This window comes from Mastacembelus armatus, chromosome 13, assembly GCF_900324485.2.
Source record: "Mastacembelus armatus chromosome 13, fMasArm1.2, whole genome shotgun sequence".
Taxonomy (NCBI): domain Eukaryota; kingdom Metazoa; phylum Chordata; class Actinopteri; order Synbranchiformes; family Mastacembelidae; genus Mastacembelus; species Mastacembelus armatus.
Genome location: NC_046645.1, coordinates 15,663,905 through 15,682,624, shown reverse-complemented (window position 1 = coordinate 15,682,624; position 18,720 = coordinate 15,663,905). Strand labels below are relative to the sequence as shown.

The 18,720-nt window shown below is 40.9% G+C and overlaps 1 protein-coding gene across 3 annotated transcripts in view; it reads right to left on the bottom strand.

The window, feature by feature from the left end:
* The window catches only part of fat3a (FAT atypical cadherin 3a), a 165,108-nt gene extending 147,834 nt beyond the window's left edge, over nucleotides 1–17,274 (bottom strand). For all 3 annotated transcript variants that reach the window (XM_026296673.1, XM_026296681.1, XM_026296690.1), the window contains exon 1: nucleotides 17,148–17,274. The gene's annotated coding sequence lies outside the window, so the exon portion shown is untranslated. The remainder of the gene's footprint in view (nucleotides 1–17,147) is intronic.
* Nucleotides 17,275–18,720: the final 1,446 nt, after the last annotated feature.

Genomic DNA, 18,720 nt, shown 5'->3' with positions numbered 1-18,720 from the left:
AGTCAATTGGCCCCTTTTGATTTGTGGTTCTTTTCTTTGATCTGCTGTTTACGAACCAGAATCCTGCTACTAAGAGGGTATAGGGAGTATAGCGGGTAGAGACAGTGGTTTTGGTTTATTAGGGGAGTAGTCTGTCTGTCTGCCTTCAAGATACTTTTTCAGTATTTCAGAACTAACATCATTCAGAAGCTGGGCTTGCTATCCTTTACATCCTGTCAGGATTTAGCTGCTATTTAGAATTCAGCAGTTTAACCTCTAGCTCCTCTTTCTCTGCATTTAAAGATAAAGACTGCTCATCTTTACAGGTTTTGATACCTCTGCACTCACTTGTCAGACCTTTTATTTACACTGTGACGAGCACACCCATACGTGCAACTCAGAGTTCTCTCCCTCTTTCCCACCAAAAACACAGAGATGATAATGCCTGCACCTTTTCAACTACACTATGTGTGAAATATTACAATTGAAAGGTGCAATGAAACTGAAATGTCAACACAGAGAGAGTGTCTGCGGCTTGTCATTGAAGCCACCCCCGCCCCCCATTTTCATTTCCTTGACCATACACTCCCTCTTATCTCTGTTCCCCAAAGACATTCAAAATCTCCATTCCATTGAAAGAAATGGGTGAATATAAATAGAAAATCCTTTTTCTCCTGGTCTTAGGTTAGGGTCAGATACAGAACACAAGCCCAGAGCTGCTGAGGGTTCATTGTCCTCTTAAGAACACTTCAGCAGAGGAGGAACTTGAACCTGGGTCCTCTTTCTGGAGTAAGGTTTTTTACAAGCTCAATCATTGTGCTAATATCATGAAAAGCAGATCAGCCTTTAATTAGAACTGAATGGCCCAGAAATCCTTCAGATATCTGTAAAAGTACAGCTGAATGGCATACACTGGCTGAATTACAGGCAGGGCAGAATTGTTGACATTTTTCTGTCCTTGAAGTGATAATTTAAAGCATGTGTCTATGATTCCTATTGAATAGCATTACAAATGAATATAAAACATCACAAACTCTTCAAATTATTATCAAGGGGTTAACAGAACAACTCTGACAGACTTCTGTCACAATAATTGGCATTCATGAACTAGTCAGACTACCAGACTGTAATAGAAGTGTGTAACCCAAACCCATACAACTAATTGTCTAACTTCAAGATATACAGTCAAAATGTCCTCATTGCCTAGGTCTAAAAATCAAATTAGTCCAAACAAAGATAGTTATATGTATAAATAGGACCTTCCAGACAAAATATTTTTATAAGTTATGGGAATGTTGTCATCCTCTGAAACAATCACAACATTTGGTTAAATTACACAGAGTACCTTTCTCACAGCTGTGGTATATGAAGCATCCTTAGGGCAGTGACCATTTTTCATTCTGAATCACCACACTGACCAAACGCCTGACTCTGCACGAGGCTGTTGATCAGATGATAACGACACTGGCGAGGGAGAGGACAGGAGGGGCCCGACAGTGCCGATGCATAAGAAGAAGAAACGTCAGATGACAGAGAATGCGATCCAGACAAGCAATGAGGAGCAATCAAGTAATGATTAAGAGGACCAGATGAGCCCATCACCTTCCAGTCAAAAATGGCAGTTTATCTTCTCCCAATCAAAGAGCAGAGACCAAGCTCTACAACCCTCAAAGACAAATGTAAGAGATGCACATTCTGTGTGCCAGTAAATACAAGCAATCTGTGCTGAAAATGCATCACACATATTTAACTTTTTTTTAAGCCGTACTGTTTTTGTTACTGTTGCTGTGTAATATTTAGAATTACATTTTCTAATTGTAAGTTTTTTTCTTTGTTGATTAATAGAGGTTTTGTTCCAAGAACACCACAGATGGTATTTTGTTTAAATATTGGAGGGATTTCAAAATAAATGTCTATACTTTAACACAAAGTGGTTTGAGATAAATAGCACAATATTTCCCCTCTGGTGTTTGGTCAAAGCAATGCATAAAAAATATTTTACTAAAAAGTAATAGTACGTACAATGTGATGCAGTATTGAAAGTTTTCACAGATATCATGCCTTCCAATATGTGAAGGCATGTAGGTTCTCTTCAAATAGTTCCTGTCATTAAATGATCATTGAACATGTTTTCCTACTCTTCTATTCCTTCTTTTTCTTTTATATGCTGTGCCTCAGATTCCAACCAATCCTCTCTCCACATCTTTGAGTTAATAGACAGTGCTGTGTCTGGAACTCTATGCCAATTCTTTGTCTGTGTGTGTCTAGGTGTGTGTGTATGTGTGTGTATGTGCGTGTGTGTGTGTGTGTGTGTGTGTTGGTGGACTGGAGGGGTATATAAAGGTTGAAATGAGGCTCTTTTCTCAGGAGAGCCTGTAGGCTATCTGTATGGGATGTAATTTAAGCTGCTTCACTCTCCTCATTCCTGCTTCCATTCCTGTACTGTTCTGTTAGTACATTGTTGTGGGACTTCCATTAGGCTGCATACCTGGCCTGTGCTCCACTGTAAACCACCGTGATCAAAACATGATTATCCACTCTCTGATTTGAATGTATGTCAAATGTCAAATTTGCCGAAAGACAATCTTTACCCTGACCAGGCTTTGTCAAACCTCACTTGCTCCTGGAGAATGGAAAATGCTACACTCAGGATGTTATATTCAGTCATGTGGCTGCCTAGAAGCCAAATTAAAACAGCTCACATGGCACACACTGATAACCACCCTGGTGCTAATTGAACTATTTGAAGACACTGGTGTTAGGTTGAAAAACTCAGCACCACATGGGATGAGACTAAGTCCAGTCTGTTCTGTATGAGTCAGAGCCTGAGTCAGCTGTGCTGTAGTTAGATGGTGATTGATATTTAACAGTACTGCTTCAGATCAATCTCTGTTAGACACATCTATTTATTCTTACTGATCAGCACTATATGCAACCTCCAGACCTCTTATTGGTAGTGTGTTGTTACATTAACACAGACCTTCATCCATTGTAACCAAAACCAGAATAGTCCATCCTAAATAATTCTGCAGAATTACTATGCTACATCCATACAATAAACATCAGGAATAGATGTTCATGTTTTGGGTTTTACTTATGGCCTCAGATTTAACTTAGCAATGTTAAAAGGTTTAGCTATAAACACTATCCATTTTTCTCTTTGGAAACACCCACTGACTTTCCTTATGAACAATGAAATACCAACCCTGGCCAAGACCCCTGTGGTTTTTGTTTGGTAACTTGATTAATTGCAAGTTTGTTAAGGAACTACAGAATCTCTAGGTCAAACAACTGACCACCATGCCTTGAAGTTCTCCAATTTCACTAGTCACAATGTACATATGAAATTCAGTACTGAAACGCAGATAGCAGGGTATAAAAACACATCTTGAAACAGCTTTCAACTTCATCATATCTTAGTTTTGGTTAAAACAACCCACTACCTTTTTTTTTTACTGGCTAAATTTAACCCAGAACTTTGATAACGCTATACTGACCTATTTATAACTTAGTAACTTTGTGTGTGTGTGTGTGTGTGTGTGTGTGCGTGCACTACAGTACAGTATTATATATGGTGCATCCTGCATTATTAATTGATGAAGTGGTCCAGATTTGTGAAGGGGCTGTCTGTCAGTACTTCTAAATTACACATTCTTTTTCTGAAAATACCAGTCACTGTAGACCAATTACTGTGCTTTTACACAAATATAAAGGATTGGCCTGCTTGGCTGGCCCTATTTCAGCCAGTGTAGTAAAGGGAGAAATGCTCAGAAAAAAAGCCTTTGCCAAATTTGTGTGTTTGTGTGTGTGTGTGTGTGTGTGTGTGTGTATGTGTGTGTGAGCATGCGTGCGTGCGTGCGTGTGTTGTCCAGCAGCAGCCAATAGCCAAATCAAGCTCACAATAGAAGATGTACAGAATCCAACAATAGGTAATTACCGTTATCAGGGCCTGGCCACGCTGAAGTCACATCTCCAGTCCCTGGAGCCTGGTTAGAGCTGCACTCTGGTCACAGACACACACAAATACACACACACACTCCCTGTAGTAATCCATCACACCTGTAGTGATGTACTGCAGCAGTAGCAAACCTCATGCTGCTTGAATGTGCAAAGGGATGAGGAGGAGGGCACACTAAGCGGAGATGCAGTGATGCAAGACAGCTGAAAACTGAGACACTACCAGCATGCCTTTTACCATGGACCAACTCCCTGCTTCACATTCACACTGCTCTATACACACACAGAAAATGGCAGGTCCTGGGAGTGCAACCAACATCCTCCTGGTCACAAGCCTCTCTGATCTTTGGGCAGCTGCTGTCCCACATGATCACATCCAAAGTGAAAAGAAAGGACATCACAGCCTTTAGGCTACACAGTTACACAGGCAGGCTGCAGGGCTGCACAGATGTATGACTCACTCAAAGTATTCCCAAAAGCTGCAAACAACTACATTCATCATGAAAATAAAAGCATGTGTAACTGCTCAAATAAAGTAGAGTGAACTTCCAACTGAGCCCCGTATGTCTGTGGGAACAGATAATAACCCTGCAGTGTACTGTAACTTGCAGCAAGAAATGTGTCCTCTCTCACTTCAAGTCTGAACAGGTCAGAAATCTAGTCATAAAAGCATTTGCCGTTTATCTCGCACTGCTGTTGAAATCATTTTAATATCAGTACAGATTATTTGTGTTCAGCCCATTTGGACCTCACTGATATAAATGTACTGAATTAGTTTGTGTTTGTAATTAGAGCTTTGTAAAACATTACTGAGTGATAAGTTTATCGCCTTACAAAAAGAAATGAGGCAGCTGTACACATACTGGAAAAAAGGATTTGTCTGATTTTAAGCAGGATTTGTCTGATCCTACAAAAAGTAGATAACATTACATACACATTTCTGTCAATAATTAGAAAACATGATACTAAACTTACATATGATAAACTTGTTTTAAATTTAATTAATTTACCTTTTCTTATGTATGCATTTATTTCAGTCCCCCTTTTTATGGCTGTTCAGACATGCTGTCTCCTTCTATTACACTGGTACTTTATGTAAACTTGCTTTTACCTGCCTGCATCTGATATTAAAGCACCATTATGCTAGAGCTGCATTCCTGTCTCTCATGTGAGCTCTTGGAGCAGTCAAACTGCATCCATCCTGTAGAAAAACCACACACTAATGGTTCATTGACATAGTTGGCAGCATCTTGTCTCTCATGAATCTGACGTTGGTTGGTGAGAGTAAAAACTCTTGCGACACCCCTCTTGTAGTTTGAAGAAAACAGACATAATGGAAACTTGATGTTTGTTTTGTACATTTTTCTCAATTCATTACACGACTTCAAACTGCAGCAGGGATATTTAGGTCATTTGTGCCAATTGAAACCCCCTTGGTTCGGTTTCTTTTCACACAAAGAAAAATCCAAGCAAACCCAAATACATCATTACAAGTCACTAAAGGAGCGTTTCCTCTACTCATTGGTTAACTGAGTCTTGGATGAGAATGTAAATACAGGAAGATCCATGTTCTGTACTGTCTACACGAATCACACCAAGAGAGAAATTGAACTGCTAAACAAGGCAGGTGTGAAAACAGCCATGATGTACATTTTTAAATTAACTGAATACATACAAATTGTGTGGAGAATACAGTATATGCATATAGTACATATATTGTAAAAAAAAAGAATTAAAATTTGGTTAAGCCTGAAAAGTCACTACAAGATGTATCATACATCCATTTGACACATACGCACACACACACAAATACTGTCTTCTCTATACAGTGAAGCAGGCCTGCACACACTACTATTCACTTCATTATTGAACCTGGTTTTGCTATTTTTTTAATCTCTTTTCCAGGTTTTTTCAGCTCTTTCGAAACAAATGCTGCAAACCAGGAACAATAAGCAGCTAATAAACAGTCAATATCATACAAAAGTAAGCAAAGTAGATTGGAAATCAAAATATAATCAAGAAGAGAACAAAGTCAAATTACCAAAGCAGAGACAAGTCATACAAAAGAAAATATTGCATGCTGCTGCTGAGAAAAACAACCTCAGACTCAACATGGTGAAGTTAAGGTTTACCTACCGGTATAACAGAGCCAAATAAGAGCAGTGTCAGTGCTGGAAGATGGGTGTGTGAGTGTGTGTGAAGCTGAGAATGGAAGCAGTGGGAGAAAGAGAATAGAAAGTGAGCAGCAGCAGAAAGAAGGAGGTTAGCTTATACAGATAAAACAAAGAGAGATGACAGAACACTGATGGACCACTGAATAATCATGGCCATTGGACATCAAGCAAAAGCCTTTTTACTTCCATTACTGCAAGTGCAATGATGGATGTGAGCTTGCATGTGCATGCCCATGTGTTTGGTCCTTCTTTCTTGTTTGTCATCATTTGATATGTGCTCAGACACACAACACAAACAGCGTGAAGAAGGGAGTGTTCTGTGACTATTTGCCCCCATTATACAAATGCACAAACTCATGTTGAACTCCAGAGTAGTGTGTGCTATGCAGGTGTTGATAACCTGGAGCTTATGAGAAAACAGTTCCATGTCAAAAAATTGAGGAAGGATCTCCTAATGCTCCAAGAACTTTGAAGGTGAAATTTCTAGGCCAGCTCAGACTGAACACAAGACAAAACTTTGACCAAAGCAGAGCTTTATTTTTTTCAGTTATGTAAGAGTATTTAAATAAGCAGAAAAACAATGGCGCTGATCCTCATTACCTTGTAGATGAGACATCTTCCCTTTCCCTTTTTCCCTAATCTGCCCTTGCTCTTTTTCTCATTAGCAAAGAGTAATGTACAAATCATTCGGGTTCAACAAGACACAGTGTTCAGTCTTCTCTGGTGAAAACAATCAAGCTGATCACATACTCACAGAAAATAGGTGTAAACCTAAGTAGGCTACACCTTCCATTACCATGTGTCAGCTACATTTTCAGTCAACATTTGTACCAGTAGTATCTTCTGCTGTTCATTTCAGAGTCAAGTTGCCTCTCTTGTCAACATTAATTAGGATTATCAGCTAATTAGGTTGGCACTCAAATGTTTCAGGCTTGTCAGATCTAATACTGAATACAACACAGTGAGCTTGAGGTTTGTCCCATCTAGGGATGGGAATTCATAAGATTTTATTGATACCAATACCATTATTGGGTCTGCTTATCAGTCTGCTTCTTTATCAGTTCCCTTATTAATTCCTAATCAGGTTTCCCTGTTATGAAAAGAAAAAACATTAGACCTACAGTACACGGGTTTTCACTGTCAAAATAGCTGTTATGTTATCTCCAATCTGAACAAGTCTGACAAATACATCAAGCAAACTCAGTTAAAACACACAATGCAACTGAACATGCAGTTCTTTTATAATGATATGTATTTTTTATACTTTTTTTTAGGTGTATAATGCATTCCAACTCAGCAAGACAAAAAAAATGATTGTGTTTTTAGTCATTACTACTTAACACTCATCCCCTCACCAATGGGTTATAATATTGTGGTTGTTGTATAATAATGTTGTTGTTAGCATTTTAGACCATAGTTTTACCTTGTCCCAGGTATTCCTGTAGGAGCCTCTGGGTGCTTTTTGTAAACAAAGCACTCCTAGTGTGCAAGTGAGCATGTGCCCAGTACAGACACAAGTGCAAATCTGGTGAAAGACACTACGTCACTAGAGAATGCACGTGTGTGTGACTGTGAGTGTGAGTATACGTCTCTAAATTTGTCTATTTCTGCGTGTGTGTGTGTTTGTGTCTGCGTATGTTTGGCTGTGTGTGTCTGCATGTGTGTGTGTATGTGTCTGTGTGTGTTGGTACTGCTTGCACAGCAATCTCTACAATTAAGGTTGGAGAATTTGTTGGAACTCTTTAATACACACATACACACATTGTCTTAAAAATACACATAATAATGATGTATGGACCATCACACACTGCTCTAGCCACCTACACTACAAATATTACTACCATGGGTGCTGTTAGAAGCATACATACACAGCCACACACACACACCAGTTATCTCCTTTGCTATGTCCTGTGGATAGCAGTAGGGAAGTGAAGAGAAAACGCTCCAACAATCAATGCAATAGTTTTTTTTTCTGAATTTGTCATGAATAAAAAACAAAAGGAGTGACAAAGCTTATATCTCAGTTCACAGCTGAATTACCTTCTACACAGGAGCTCATCAAGTACTCTCCTAACGAGCAATCGATTCCCAAAACACCACCATGCTCCACTTGAAACACAAAATTTTCCCATTTCCTCTCTCGCTGTGAACAACAACATCTATCAAATGCAGGAAGGGATCGGGCCACTGCAGGGGCCGGCCAATTGGTGAACACCTTCCGCAAGAAAGCAGAAATTGATTGAGAGGTTGGCGCTGACAACAGTTCTGTTCAGAAGAAAAAGAGGTGAAGTCAGTAGCAGTTTGACTGGCAGTGTATCACAGAGCAAATCCACAATCGCCACGTGGTCTATTTGTGATAAAATCAGTAGCCGCTCTGCCCTGCCCTGCTGCACAGATCTGTACTGAAATTCAACCTGTTTCTGAAGGCAGAAATTTGATGATTGGTATGTATTTCTTCTCAGCATGCCTCACTCTCTGTTTTTGTGCATCTCAATGAGTGGGTGATGAGAGTCTCTGCTGTCCTCTAAATGATGCCACAGAGAGACTTACTCCACTGAGACGCAGCTGTTTCTTCTAGACTTTTCCATTTCGCAGGCCTATCAGCATAATTTTAGAGTACAGCATGCCACTGAGCAGCCAAGCTTATTACAGGAATGCATTTCTCTCAAATAATAGCAAAGGGAGAAGGCTTTTTTTTTTACCATGAGAAAAAACGCGGCTGAGGTTTGGTGAGACTTCTAGTGAATGAGACAGACAGGATGTGTCAAGACAAGATTTTCATTGTGACAAACAGAAAATTGATCCATAGCAAGGCTACAGTACATGTCTGAACTCACTGCCCTTCACAGCTGCAGTGTCCATTACCAACATGACTGAACCGGACGCAGCAAACATACTGAACCTTCCATGTACTGTATGGCACTGCATAAAATGGCTTGCAATCATCATGTATGTTTGCGCTGTAAAAATGTTTTTGAAGGACTGCCTGAATAATGTCAGTTTTCGGTACATATTTCTGTCCGTACCAAAGTACTGAGAATCACTGCCCCAGCCTTTCAGCTTAAATTATAATTTCTGTATCTGCTTAGATACAATGGCCCCAGTGCTGCAAATTCTGTCACATGGCCATGTTTGGGAGGGGTCGCATGGACCTCTGTACTCATATTGACTGTATGAGTGGGCACTGTGAGGAGCTGCATCTGTCTACACAGACACCAAATGCACAATAGACAAATGTGGTCTGCTCTGAAATGTATGGGGCACTTAATTAATATCCTAAGGTCTCACAACATGTGGTACGCAAACATAATATAAAGGACATCCAGTTTGCTACAGCCACTGTTACTGACAAAACAGGAACATTCCCAAATGATAGGGCAGGTTTTCTGATTGACACCTCTGAGAGCAGCAGACATGCCAACACTAACCCACCACACGAGGGATCAATACCCATCTGCTCTGGCAGCACTGAGTGCCAGCCACACATGGCAGGCAAGAAGGAACAAGCAGGAGCGCTGGAGACATCACCGGCTGTGCGCACACTGCAACATGCTGCACTCTGTCTAGGTGTCTAACATTACCAGAAAGAGACTATAATGGGCTGTTGCAACTGCAACATGATTTAAAAATTAAAGAGAGGAAAGAGAAAATGAAGGTTAAGTTCAAATTCACATAATGGTCAAAACATATGGACACTTGACAGCATGACCCCACTTTTCTTCACTTTGTGCATGGTGCCTTCTACATGTTTCCTGCTCCTTCATGAACTGAAGCTGGATTTTTGTCCCAATTAGACATACCTCCCAGCTAGTTACATGATCCCTTAACTGACCTCCTGATGTATGCACATGCACATTGAGCTCCACGCCTTCTGCTCACATCATACACAAAAGCCAGTGGAACTCCAATGTGAGACCCTAGTGTTAGCAAACACAATCAGTGGGTGCAAAAGCGGAGTACCTTACAGTCTGCAAATGTATTTCTGCTTAAGTTATGATTCTTCAATTATATTATAGCAGAAGTACAATTATTCACCAATAATGTCAGCATTTAGTGAGGCTTGGGGGTAAAGGAATGTTTAATTGATGTTTTCTGCACACATTGGCAAGAACTTCATCTCTCTTTATGTATGTAAAAAGAGGACTCTTGGCGCCATGTCAGCTAAATCTGACACAGCAAATGAGAAGAGGTAGACATGATTTAACATGACAAAAAGCTCGCTGTGAATTATTCTGCTGGTTGATTAGACAGCTGACATAGAAAAAAAATGCTCTTTTTGAAGAATGATGCAGTGAATTCAGAGCTTCATTTCAAGGTTTGGCTCAGGTGACCCCTGGTGTAAGACCGGAGATGAACGGTGCACAGGGCGGTTGGTCAACTGGATATAGACCAACTAGTCTGCCTCCACAAAAATGGAGCAAATTATTTTTTTCTGTACAATTTCAGCTTCTGAAAATCCACATATGTGTAAAGTAAAACCATAAAAGCAAGGGGTTATGAAACATGAATATATTAGAAGAAGACTGTCCATTAATATACAGTTAATTAACACCTTTTATTCACAGAACCACCTGTATCTAATTATTTTCTTGAAATTCCACTATTTCACAGGGCCAAGAGGAAGAATTGTGTAATAACACTTCACATTGCAGCTAAAAAAGTGCAGGTTATTTACAGGTTTACACGTTATTGGTTGCATTGATTGGTGAGCTGGCTACTGAGCAATTGAAAACATGCAAAAGCTCATCCAAGGTCTCACCTGCGTGTAGTGAAATATTTGTGTGGCTTCTCAGTGACAGTGTATGTGGATGTGTTTGTCACCCATGCTGTCATGTGTTCACACTGTGTTAGCAAACGGCTGAGCATATAGCACACATGAATGTGAAAATGAAGTGGAAGAAAGTGTTCATGTGAAGAGGGGGGCAAAATGTTTTGCCACTACACTGCAGCTATGATTAGATATGTATCAGTACTGTGGTTCGCAATGGTGCAGTGTGCACCCAAACAGAGCTGAAATGATGAGACCTAGAATCTGAGAAAAGTGCATACACTGATGAGTTGATTAGGCTATGGTGAAGTGCTGTAAAAGTGACGCAAAGACAAGGAAGAAGAAAATTATTTCAATTGTTCAAACAAATTACTAGATAGTTGAGTTTTAGTTTCAGATATTTCTGCTAACAAACCAATAGGTACTGTAAAGGTTTTCTATTACGTTATAATATGATATGATATGATATGATATGATATGATATGATATTATATTATATTATATGATATTATATGATATGATATGTTATGGGCAGCACGGTGGAACAGTGGTTAGCACTGTTGTCTCACACAGAAAGAATGGCCTGGGTTCGCAACCCATCAGTGACCTTTATGTGTGGAGTTTGGTTTAGGTTTCACATACTGTAAACCAGAGGTTACCAACACTGCCCTGCTTATTTTCTAACTATCCCTGCTGATCATTTGGGTCAGGTGTGTTCAGCCAATCAGAAACTGGAAGGGCAGGGATGGCTGGAAAAGAAGCAAGGCAGGAGATCTCGAGGACCAGGGTTGGCTACCCCTGCTCTCACACAATGTTGTTGGAGAGTGCAACTTCTTTTACCTAATTAACAATCTCTGAGTACAGACACCGGCTGCAGAAAGCACACAATGACAGCAAAGTCATGTTTCTCGCTGAATTAACAACAACTAATGATTGATAACTAGCTAATTGTCCTGTTAACTAGCTAATTTGTCATTTTTTCCACCAATGAAAATGTTTCATTTGGTACTGACAACATGAGAGGATTTTAACTGACCGTTTTGTATCGTACTCTGCTTCTCTGTACACAATGAGAGAGTTAAAGTCAGACTTCATCAGTGCTTATCTGTGTACCGTATTTTGTGTAATCTGTGCAGTCTGGATGTCAGAATTCAGATTAACTCACACCCAAGCATTCAAACGGTTCTTTAAATTCACACACTAAAATTTCACTCACATGCAGAGGCAAAAGAGTCACACTGTAGGTTGTAACAGTAGAGTTCAGCAATGAAAGGATCAAAATTTGATTGGATTTAAGATGGCCAGTACAAATCCTTTTAAATAAACCAGATACCAAGGGTCTGCCAGTGACCTGTTTAACCTAAATCTAACCTAAAATCCTTTTTATTTGTTGCAATGATAGGAGAAGTTGCACATAATATTATATGATAACAGACAATCAAAACAACAATAGCATATATAACTCTAGAGGATAACCTTTCATTAAAACATGCTGAAAGAGAAGCTTAATAAATCAAGAAAACTGTTCACCACCATCTCCCAACAGATGAAACTGCCTGGACTGAGATCTGTCATTTTTAGCCACATATATAATAAAGCAAAGCAAGCATGGCAGCACTATAAGGCTATGAGATGCTAAAGACAGCCTGCAGCCAGGGTAGCACATAGTAAGCCAAGTCTCACGTGTGCATGAAAAAAATTGCAATATGACAGTATGGATGATCATCAGGTCTCTGAATGATCAGTGGTGACACTAGGTTTAGTGTGACTGAACATTTTACTTCAAAAGCTATTGAAAAGAGTGATGATTTCATGGCAGAGCTGTTCATGCATGTATCTTTATTTTATAGAATTTGTGCTTCAGTGGTTGCTACTAAAAAAAACATACCTGTGGAAAACAACAGATGTCTTTATAAACCAGTCACTTATGTATGAATCTGGCTTCCTTTGCTTTCACACAGATCCTCTGAATCCACCAATATATGCAGTAACACCCAACAGTGTTTTTTCTAAATGACCCATTCCACCCCTCAATGTAACCCATAATCTGGCCTATAAAGCATACACAGGCCCGACCCTCTTTCAGTTTAATCCTTAATTGTACAACTAGGCTGAATGGATGAATTTGCACACTGGTCTAAGATTTAATTCACAGTATTTATAATAAATAAAAATCATAATTCACCCTCATACCCTGCCTGTGTCAAACCCATTTTACCTACACCTGTAATTAAAATATATATTGTTTTATATATATATATAAATCATAAATAATAAATCATTTGAGTGCAACACGAGAGGGAATCAACATTTCAAAAGCCAACTGAAGTCCTCAAATCAATCCGAGTCCTGATTTCTGTAGCTGAACTCCAATTTGAGTATCAAATCTCTATTCTAGGGCTTTGGGAAGAATAGCACCTACTTCCTATTGTTTGTCACACAAGCTTGCAGTATAAAATGCATTTGCCCCTAAACCTGACAGACACTGCCCTATGCATCAGAGTCTACTGGCAGCCATATCCAAGATGTTAATAGTTCAGAATGAATGCTGACATGATTTATTAATGGTAAACTGATACAGCACCTTGAAATTGCCCTCTAAACTAACTAGTTTATTAGCTTTCCAGATGCTGCACACTGTTGACTTTTTGCTCAGAGCAGTGAACAGAGAGGCAGGTTGATGGTGAGACCAGGCTGTTGCACACATGACAGCAAAAAATGGGCCGTATACAGATGAAAATGACAAAGACAGACAATGCTGCCGGGCATCTGGGCTGAGACAACCGCCATTCAACAGCATTCCAGCAGTCGCTGAGAACAATAGCAGGCCCGTTCACACACTCACACACACACATGCTCGCACCAGCCAATTGCACAAACAGTGAGGACGAAGCAATAGTACACAAGAGGCAACCCCCCCTTCCCTCCCTAGCTTGGATGAAGAGGGGGAACCAAAGAAATCCCCCAACTCTCACCGTCTCTCTTTCTCTCACACAGAGAGGGAAGGAGGGAGGGGGCCTGCAGAGTGCTGGCATTTGGCACGAACAGATGCTCACAAAGCCCTCGGGACCCCAGAGATGAAGGAAAAGCAAGGGGGAGGGTGGAGGAGGAGGACGGGTTGCAGCGATGCCATTTCCAAGCAGGCAGCCTGTGGAGCAAGGCGCACTGGGAGAAGAACAAAACGAAAGGGGTGGGGTTGGGGGGGGGGCTACATCTCCACCTCCCCCTCTTCTTCTTCCATGTGGAGGTCAGTGTTCTCGGCAGGGAGGTCAGCCACTGCAGGCAGAGGCGGTGCAGCAGCTCCTCTGCAAATCCTCATGCACATTATCTGCAGTGTTGCAGTCAGAATCCACATCGATCCACATGCAACAACAAAAAAGTGGACTCATTTTATCATATACTAAAACTCCTGTCAGGCAAACTGAAGGTACGCATCAATGTAAGCACTAGAAAAAACCCACAAAACTTTGTTTTAAATAAAAATTGCATGTTTCCAAAGATATCAGATATGTCAGGCTGACATTCAGAGAAATACCAGTAAAGTCATGCAGAAACACACGTTTGACATGTTTGATGAAATGGTACAGTCACAATAAACACTCAGTCTCAATATTACAGTCATTGTCTACCTCATAAAGAGTCGGCTGACACGACTTTGTAGACCTGATAATTATCATTAATAGTACCAAGCAATCAAGTCCAACATTTTGAGAGATATGAATGCCTGCCATCTGACCCAGACTCGGATGAGAACGAAAATGTCAGTTCCATCTAAGTCTGTCAAACACAGCGATAGGTTCAAGGCATGTTTAGTCTGTTATAGCACAAAGACTGGAGCCTAAAAGTTGGGAAGGAATATGAAACTCTACACTAACGTTGATTAATAAGTCAACACATTTAACTTACCTAATCAGTCTTGTTAGCTGGAGATGAAAATGATGTTTTCATGCAAGAGAACTAAAAAAATTGTAACAAAAGCTTTAGTGTAGCAGCGATGTAGTCATCACAGTCATTCAGCTCCTTTGTTGTAGTAAAACTTCTGCATTACTTTTCACAAGGTAGGGGCCTCTGAAAGTGCGAGGCTCATATGAAAGTTTGAACCCCACTCAGCTGCTCATTTTAATTTAGTTTTAATAACAGAAAATGGAAGTCCTGACATCATCTCCGGGGCAGTCTCTGTACAAACAGCTTGTGCTACAGTCTGATAAACACGTAAATACCAAATACTGTTGATCACGGTTATGTTCAAAAAGCTGAATTTTCATCTTCACAAATGTCATTTGTAAAGTTCCACTTGAGTTCTCCTGATTACACAGAACATGTGCCGGCACTTCAGTGAAGCTGTACCAAGGAAATATTCAAACCCTGGACATTTTTCCCCCACAAATAGAAATCCTGAATGTAAATGAGCTAACTTTCAAAAATGACAGGCTGTTCCTTTAAGGTTAACTCAGAAGGAAACGGGGTTTGGGAGGTTAATCAATGCATAAGTCAACTATATAGGATAACACAGGCTAAAATTACTGTTTTTCTTAGAATCTCTCCAATAATAAGCAGCTATAGCTGCAGTTAACAGCACAGTGACCAGTGCTGTTGGCAGTAATACACATTAACGTGGGCCAGACTGATTTCCAATCAGGTAAAAAAGAAGGAGGTGAAGAGGAGGAAGAGGTAGAGATGCTGGAGAAATAGGTGAGGAGAAGCAAGGGGAGCACAGCAAGTGAATGGACAGCTGTGTGCTTGCTTGGCCGCCTGCCTGCCTGCTGAAAGGTGAGAGGAGGAAGCATCGGCTCACACGCTCACTCACACACAGAGCGGTATGTGTGTGGACAGGTACAGTATGTGTGCCTGTGTTAAACAGGTACGCACAAGCAGGCCCTTGGACCGACTGTCCCCTTCAGCTTCTGTCTCTTACACCCTGATGGCTTTTACAGAAACCTCCCGGTAAAAATGACAGAGCAGCCCTTTACTGACTGCTGGTTACCTTCATGATGCAGCCTCAATTTCTGCGCACACACGCTGGCCTTTCAATAGCTGTGAGGACACTCACTGATACCACCCTAGCCCCTGATCCAAATCTTAACTGTCACAACTAAATATTTAACTGCAACCTTTATTTTAACCCTTAGCCCAAAGCTGATTCTAGCCTGAACCCTAAAGCCAAGCCTGAACTCTCAGCACAAAATTTTCTTACAATGAAGAAATGTCCTTGGACCACATCAAACTCAAATTTGTCCACACAAGTAGAGGAAGACACGTACGCAGAGGGAGAGACAGAGAGAGAGAGAGGGAGAGAGAGAGAGAGAGAGAGAGAGAGAGGGAGAGACAGACAGAGAGAGAGAGAGAGAGAGAGAGCTGTCTTCGCTGTATGCCCATGGGACACTTCAGACCAGCCCCAGTTGTTGCTTCCATCTGTCTGTCTGCAGCAACACACATGTACCTCTAAACTCTTATCATATCGACACTGGCATCGCAATCAGCCTGCAGGACTCCTTCAACAAAACAAAACAAAAAAAAAAACACAAAAAAAAAAAAAAAAAACACAAGATTTTCTTTTTTCCAAGTGCTTCCAGGCTTCAGGCTGATGAAATGCCACACTAATTATGATTTCTTCATTTCACTCACAGCGATCCAGCTGTGGCGGTGGATGTGCCATACTGTAGGCTACAGTGTTACAGAGGTAATTAACATCAAGGTGCAGGTCACGCCTGTTTCATTAGGCTTTTTTTCTCAAAAGCAGATAGTGAAGTTGTGTTAGATGTGCAGTAGATGACACAGATGCACCTGCTTCTATAGAATTTATGACATGGACGAACCTCAACGTTTGTAAAAAAAAAAAAAAAAAAAAAATTCCTGTTACAACTACCCTGCGATTATGTCCGGATGGCTGCAGCGGGGACCTGACTCTCGGATGTCCCATGCAGCTGAAGCAGGAGCCCCGCAGCCCGCTGTTCATCAGCAGTCGCCGCTCAACTGTTTTCCCTCCACACGGTGTGCCCCCGCTCAGTGCGCGCTGCCTGGCCCCACACAGCTGCAGCGCATCACCAACAGCAGCATCATACCAGATGTTATATAGCTCAGGTCACCCACCTCGTATCACTATGTCTTGCAGATAAAGGTTTTTTTTTTTAAAAAAAAAAACAACAAAAACACCGCATCACCTCCTGTGGAAACCCGTTCCCCGCATTCACACTGCACGCTTGTCCGCACACCTCTAACTTTGCCCCCCGTATCTGAGCTGGGACTGCGGCTCTACCCGCGGGACTCACCCGGTCATGCTGCTGAATATCCCCGTGGAAAAAGTCTGTCCTGCTCAGCACCATCCACACCAGCAGAGCCGCACCGACACTGCCTCACTGACTGACTGCCTGACTGACTGACTGACTGAGTAGTGACTGACTGTCTGCTCCGCTCCGCGCTTTCTCCGCTCTGCTGCTGCTGCGCGCTCACGATGTGGCCAGGCGCGCGCGGGGTGGGGGGGGGGTTGTTTGGGCACAGCGCAGCCTGCCGGAGACTGCTCCCATTTTATTTCCCCTCTTTTTAAAATCCGCTAATTAAATCTAATTGTTCATTTAATTCTTTATTTGATATCAGTTAAACAACTAGAGTCTGGGTTTAATAGGGGACCAGGTTGGAACACATTTGAATGGATTTTACACCCCTGTAAAATTCCATGGCTGCTTCATTTCCCCAAATGAATGTGACAAAGTTAACCAAGGCTGAGTGACCCCATACCTTTTAACGATTTTATTTCCCACTATTTTCACCTTACATTTTGAATTTGCTTCATAATTATTCAATACTTATATATGTAATTAAGTTTATCAACTGACTCTTTGTATTTTATCATCTCTCAGCAAGAGTTTTCTAATAAGCAAAAACTGTTGCATATTCAATAAAGCACAATAATACGAAACTGGGTTAATCAGCATAATAAGATATAGTCATTAAAACGAGACTGAATTTGCTATTCTGGGACTGTCCAATGTTCGCTGTTAAAAAATACAGAACATTTAAAATGAGATGCACTGTGATAGTCAAAGTGATTAAAGAAAAAATGATATGTGTTGCAATCAGCCCATATTAATTATATTTCATCATTGCCAACACTTTGGATACAAATCTGAGGGATATTAGCAAAATCTGTTGCACCTGAAATCATAAGGCCAGCACAGCTTCATCTGCGAAGGTGTGTAACTGAAATGCCACTGAAATGTAAAAAGAACAATATGTTTCCTCATTTGAACAATTCAGTACACAGTGTTACTTGAAAGCTACAAGAACTCTGTGGATATTTAATTATGGTTCAATAAAGGACTGGAAGAAATGAAAGTTCCGCTTTACAAATGAGCATTTCTTTCAAGATGTGACATGTTCCAAAGAGATGTTGCAGTAATCACTTCAAACTGACTCAGTGGTGATTCCGTTCTACCAAAGCTTCATTCAGGGTCCATGAACTCTGACAGTACAGAGGAGTGTCAAATAGGTGGGTGAGGGCAGCTGTGAAAATATTCTTTTTCTTTTCCTTTCGGCTGCTCCCTTCAGGGGTCACCACAGTGAATCATCTGCCTCCATTTAACCCTATCCTCTGTATCCTCCTCACCCACACCAACTATCCTCATGTCCTCCTTCACTACATCCAAGAACCTCCTCTTTGGGCTTCCTCTAGGCCTCCTTCCTGGCAGCTCTAACCTCAGCATCCTTTTACCAATGTATTCACTGTCCCTCCTCTGAACATGTCCAAACCATCTCAATCTGGCTTCTCTGGCTTTTTCTCCAAAACATCTAGCATGAGCTGTCCCTCTGATGACCTCATTCCTGATCCTATCCATCCTCATCACT